Genomic DNA, 6,513 nt, shown 5'->3' with positions numbered 1-6,513 from the left:
TTGGGCGGATAACAGGCAAGTGATAATGAACCTAAATCTTGCAATGACCACGGATTGACACCGCAGGTGACAGGTAAGTGGTCTCTTCTGGAATTGCTTAGTCGTTTACACAATAACGAAAGCTGATAAATTTGTAACAGTGAAGAACTGTAGTTTCATTTAAATTATTAATTTGGAAACTGTAGCAGAAAGGAACAAACAAGATCAATTAAAAATAAGGGAAGCGAGAATTAACAGAGACCCTTGGGGTTAGAGTAGAACAATAATTTCTATCTGGGCAGTTCATAGTTTTCGATTGATTTCAGATATCAGATCCATGGCACCGTGGTGAGGATTTAGACAAATCAAGAAACATAGTTGTCCTGAACATACCCATAAGAGCAATTTATGGCTACAGGTAAACCAAGGTTGGCCACTGTGTGACCACAAAGAAAAAAACAAGAAAATATATACCGAAGTCAAAGGGCAGAGGCTAGAACTGTAGCATCATATGAATTCGTAAGAATCAGGGCAGCCGAGCCACCCAGTCGGAAGAATGACTCTAAGTAACAGAAGGTGCTGTGGGCCGAATATGGCAGCGTAGGACTCCTATTGGGATCCTGTTACTTTCCACCACTTGGGTTACGAACATATCCTAAAGAGGGTGACAATAATCCAGTGGCCGTGAGTCATTGACTCCGGTTTTTATTATAAAAAAAATAAACCCTTTGAATGGCAAGGTCCCTGAAGCATTAATGGTACCTCGAGAGTAAACCTGTTAAGTTAAGGAAACTCTGTTTCATGGACCCCAAAGGAAACAGTTAATCCTAGCAAGAGTTATTCGTAACCGTGCCCAGGGGTAATAGAAGCCGTAGGCGGTGGTAATTGTAGAGGGGATTGTATGCAAATGCCAGGATAAGAGGAGGTCCTGGAAGACCTCCCCAGTCACTCGAAATTTGTTAAACCATAGAAGTATCGGAACAGTAAATCACCGTTAAACTGTCAAACCTCCGAAAGACGAAAACCGTCCTAATACGCAAGGATATAGCAGACAACTCATATGTAAGATACAGCAGCCAAATCATATGCAAAATACGATAGTCAATTCCTAGCTCCAAAGGAGAAATTAACCCTGTGTAAGTATGCCTAATCAGAGCGATTACAGTGAAGTTAATTGCAACAGGGATCACGACAGAAAAAGGCAAAACAATAACTATATTTAGGTCTGTAATAATCCACTCGAGCAGTGCAAACCATAAGCTTATATACATATAAACAGCTGTAACCACAGTAACGACTCCATTGATTAGAAGTTATCATACAAGCCATGGAAATAGCAAATCCCTGAAAGTTGCGGTTCACAGCTGGAACTATAACAATTACAAGCTCAAAGGTCACGAAGGAAACCCCCGTCGTGGTCTTAAGTTCAAGTCCACGAGGAGCCCTCGACCCTGTTATAACCGTAGCTAGCATTCAGCAAATTAATGCTGCAAAAATAAAGGAAATGGCAACAACTGTAGATAATTTCATTCTCAGAAAAAGAAAACGAACTGAAACCCTCGAGATGCTCTATGATATTCTGTTTCCACCAAAAAACTCCTGTAGGATGGCTTGCTTATCAGTGATTACAGTGTTAATCATTAACAGATGGTTGTTATGGCACCTTCAGCACCGCCACACCATCGCTCATAACCTGAAAGACATCAAAGGTCCGAAGCATGTATTAGAACTCCCCTGTGTGAAAACCAAACTGAAATAAAAATACAATACATTCCAAAAAGAAAGACTCCCATTCCATACCTGGTGCAGATGGTGCCCAGGAGTTCTCAGCTGGTACCCCAAAACCTTGTAGGGAGCCTCCGTCTTCCCTGGGCATTGCCACTACAGAGGATCAAAACGGTGGTAGTAGGGTTCGAAGGGCGGTGCAAAGACTGAACCCTTTCCATGACAAGGCAGAATAAGGAATGAACCATACCCCTGACAAGGCGGAGGAATAGGCTCCCGAGGCAAAATCAGTCGTTGGATGAGTCTCATGTCTCCTATGCCGTGGATGGGATGAGGTTACCAAGGTCGTCGGCATCGAGGCTTTACCTGCTGCCCACGTCAATCCGGACAGTGAGCGTTTAATGCTGGGCAGTGAACCATTTAAACATTGTAGCAAATGCGAAAATCAGCTTAAAAAGAAACATACGACTCGAACCATGGTTAAACTGTTAACTGGATGGCGTTAAACTTTAGCAACCTCGGTAATACAGCCAGCACGCTCAGTTGGGACTCGTATCCCAAAGCTATGGTCCGACCCAGTACGCCAGCTAACACATAAAATATAGTTAATGATTCAAGCAAGTATAGTACCGAATTAAAATTTAATTTTACCACGGTAGGTTTTTAGATGGGAAGTATTACAACTCTGATTTTTAAAACACAATGAATTCTAGAAACTATGATTCTTACTATACATCACCATCATGACATTATAATTTTTCAAATTTTACAACACACATCATTTTAATATCTAATACATTAAGTATAAAATTAAAACTATAGTTTTTATGTACTTAAAGTGGCATAATATAGAGATAAAGTTGAATGGAGTGTAACTACAAATTCGATTCCGTAAGAAAGGAATGTAATAAATATTGTGCATTTTGGAGATGATATTTTAATTGTCGATATTGACCATAAAATCACTTTTCATGAGCCAACATATGGTGATGGCTTTGATTATTGATATTGACCCAAAACGCACTTTTCATGAGTCAACATATGGTAATGGTCTTGAGGAGATGATACAATGATTTTGTATATTTTGTAGATCTGTTTAGGTCTTAATGTTGGTGTATGAAGTTCATTTAAATTATTGTTCATTCTATCAATTAATATTAATCAAGTATAGATATGTTTCTTTCCTATATTTAGTTATATGTATTTCAAAATTATAAAATTTCTAAATTTTGTATTTATGTATGGTTTTTTCTTATTTGCACTACTCAATGCAATATGAATAATAAATATTCTTTATTTGGTTCCTATTTATTCATGTTTATGTTATTGTGTTAAATATATGTATTGTTAAATTAAGCTTTTGATATCTTAATTTGTTGTTCTTATTTCTAATCTTTTCCTAACGGGAGAGAGAGTCACTTTGCATGAATAGGGAGAGTCTCTAACATTAAACTCAATATTTTACAATAAATTGGTTAAGTGATCATGACAGGAAAAATATACAACTAGGAAAAACACATTGGTGACATGTTGAATATGAACCAGTATAAATGTGAAAATTTTAATAAGTCCATTTTGTTCCCCTCTTTACTAATTTGGCTAGACATGAAACAAATTTCACTATTTGGTCATCCAGAAATTTTTAAAAATGTTTCCTGCCTCAACACATACAAAAATTGTTTCCTCCCTACACAAACAAGGGATTTTGTATCAGCCTACAACTGACCAAATATATGTATATGATGAGTTAATAATCTAATATAATATTTCAAATTCCACCACAAGCTCTAGAAGAACAAGGGGATATACGCTTACTCCTTCTGGATGTTGAACAAGAAGAAGAAAGGGAAGGAATACTCTTTTTGCTAAAATTATTTTCCTCGTTGAGAAGAAGTATTAGCTTTCTTGTTTGTATCAAGGTGTTTACACTACGTTTTTGGTAAACTTTGTATTATGTGGATTGAAGCATGAAATATTAATCCCCTTGATATATCATAGACTATTTTGGTTTCTCAACATTTAGATATCTTACTATAAATGGATGATTGTCCTTGATATATGTGTAGAGGTGTCTTTCGGCACTAAAATCATCTAGATTTCAGAAGATATCATATGTTAAATTATCATCTACGTCACATGCATGACGTTGATGATAGGATCTTAACATGCACTAGGATAAGCAGACTTCCCACTAGGACCATCACAAGGACACAACATAATCTAAGATGTTGAGGGGCTCTATTGAGGGATTATTGCTTATAGAGTGTAATACATGGATTTTGTTTTAAATTAGGATATGCTGAGGAGCACTAGAGCTTGGAGCCTTTTTATAGAGAGAACAAAACCATGTAATGAGGAGTGATTGAAATGTGGAGCCTTAGCTTGGAGACCCTAGCACTTTGGAGGTGGATTCCAACCACCACATTATGCTTGTATATATTCAATAAATTACTATTGATGTGGATATACCCTAATTGCTTATATTAGGTTTTTGTGCACTTTGTCAATTTTATATTGTTGGGATAACTCACCTATCTTATAAAATGAGGAGAGTGTCCCCATTCTTGCAACTTTATCACTATATAATCCATGTATTTTTGTTGTAGTCATATTGTGGTCATTTTACTTTGTGATGCAAGGGCTAAATATTGTCTAGACTATGGTCACTACAGTTTGTGTGAGATAAAGTTAAGAGAAGTATTGCAACACTAGCATTGACACATTACATGACCTAATATTTGTGAGACCAATCCTTAGAAAATAACTCCAACATATGATGCTAATGAAGATTGTGTCATACAAGTTAAATATTCTTTAGGACCTATTTTATGAAATAAAACATTCCAACTGTGAAATTATTTATTTGATGTTATCTTTTAGTGGAGCCTTTGAAGGTCCTAGGATATCTTAGTGAGATTCCTTGATAGCCTACAATATTGTTGGCCAGCAATCGTACATGGTAGATGGTCTAGCTAGGACATGGAAGGACCTATTGTCTTTGCTAGGGTGCACTAAAAAGAAATGTTGTAATAACTTAGAATGTCTAAGACATTTTTCTTTATCTTAATTTATGTCGTAATGTGAATTGTGCTCTTGTTCTCTAAAATTGTGTGTTGAATTTCTAACGATTCCACTGATTTTCTTATTTATAATAGCAAAATAGGGTATTTGGAAATTGAGAGTGATATGAGCGAGGGCTGCAAAAAACCCTCCATATCAGCATCCAACGTCAAAAAAAATCTTAATATTTATTGTATTAACCATGGTAAATCAATTACCATGCTCAAAAACAATTATGTCAAGATCACATTCATTCATTTGTAACTTTTACCATTTAACGTAGAACAAAAATGTTTAGTTTTGGGGTTTAGGGTTTAGGGTGTAGGGGTGAACCACCCCACCTTAAGGGGGTATCCGCTGCTACATATTACACATAATGCATTCATCTTGTGGAACCTCGAGGAGTTATGAAGAAAAAGAAATAAAAGAAAAAAGGTTTATGGAGAAGGGCGGAAAAACAAATGTCGGGGTCTCTCATGTACCACAATTGTCTCCCTCCTACACTCACATACCTGGTTGTGGTCTTCCCTTATTATAGATACTCATAAAACTCTTAGGGTTTATGGTTTAGGGATTAGGGTTTGGGGTTTAGGGTTTAGGATTTAGGGTTTATAAGATTTTAGTAAATTATTTTAATAAGCACTTAAATGAAAGTTAGTAATAGTTTTTAAAATGTTATAAAATTCTTAGGCCTTAGCGTTTAGGGTTTAGGGTTTATAACACTTTAGTAAATGTTTTTAATATACACTTAAATAAAAGTTACAAAACACTCTTTAAAATGTTATAAATGAATGAGGGTTTAGGTTTTAGTGTTTAGGTTTTACCGATTAGGTTTTAAAGTCTATAACACTTTAGTAAATTGTTTTAATAAACAAGTAAAAAAAGTTACAAAGCACTTTTTAAAATGTTATGAAATTCTTAGGGTTTAGGTTTTCAGGTATAAGGTATAGTGTTTAGGGTTTAGGGTTTATAACACTTTATTAAATTTTTTTAATAAACACTTAAATAAAAGTTACAAAACAGAGAATTTTCAGTCTGATTTTATCCCAAAACCCATAATTTATGGTCTGAGTTACTCTGAAATGACCGATGTTGCATCCAACATCAATACCAACCTTATCAAATCATCGGTGATACATTGTATCAGGTTGGTGTGGACTCTGTCCTTCTTATATGTCTCACACTTGAAGAGGTTGATCTTGTCCTAAATGATTGCCACTCTGGTTCCTATGGTGGTCATATGTTTGGATATGTCGCCGCTAAGAAGATCCTTTGTTTTGGTTATTTCTGGCCTTCTATTGTTGGGCATGGAATCCCCCCAAGGCATGTTTTGGAGCTTAAAGCCCAAGTTTTGACCAAGTCTTTTGTAAAGGCTCCGCGAATTGTGGGTGTGGAGCGTGAAGCCATAATAGAGTCACAGGGTTTTCGCCCTTGTTTTTGTAATGTAATGTCGGCTTGATAGACCTACCCATGGTCTGCAGACCATCGGATTGTATAAATAAAGCAAGGCTCTAAGGGTAGAAGATGCCAAAAAAAACTAACAGAATGAAAGCATGAGGATTCTAAGAGACTGAATCAAATTGTAAAGTGTGTCTTTGGGTGGTAGAGTAGGAGAAGGCTCTGCAACTGAGTGTATAGAGGCCTAGTAGTCTGCAGTTGAGTGTGCGGACCCTTACAGCTAAGTGCGCAGGGCAGGTCGAGTCTGTAACCATTGGAAGAATTAATGAAGAGAAGTTTACCATATTTCTG

The 6,513-nt window shown here is 36.3% G+C and overlaps 1 long non-coding RNA gene across 1 annotated transcript; it reads right to left on the bottom strand.

Annotated features, from left to right (window-relative positions):
• Positions 1–1,175: 1,175 nt before the first annotated feature.
• On the bottom strand, positions 1,176–2,120 carry LOC149178061 (uncharacterized). The gene is made up of 2 exons (XR_016258816.1): positions 1,780–2,120; positions 1,176–1,672 (listed from the first exon to the last, which is right to left on the bottom strand). It is a non-coding gene; the product is annotated as an uncharacterized LOC149178061 (long non-coding RNA).
• Positions 2,121–6,513: the final 4,393 nt, after the last annotated feature.

The sequence above is a fragment of the Pinus tabuliformis genome, chromosome 4_1 (genome assembly GCF_031772625.1).
Source record: "Pinus tabuliformis cultivar Carrire ecotype Pingquan chromosome 4_1, CPIR1, whole genome shotgun sequence".
NCBI classification, from domain to species: Eukaryota; Viridiplantae; Streptophyta; class Pinopsida; order Pinales; family Pinaceae; genus Pinus; species Pinus tabuliformis.
The sequence above is the reverse complement of the archived record's forward strand: the minus strand, read 5'-3'. Positions and strand labels throughout refer to the sequence as shown.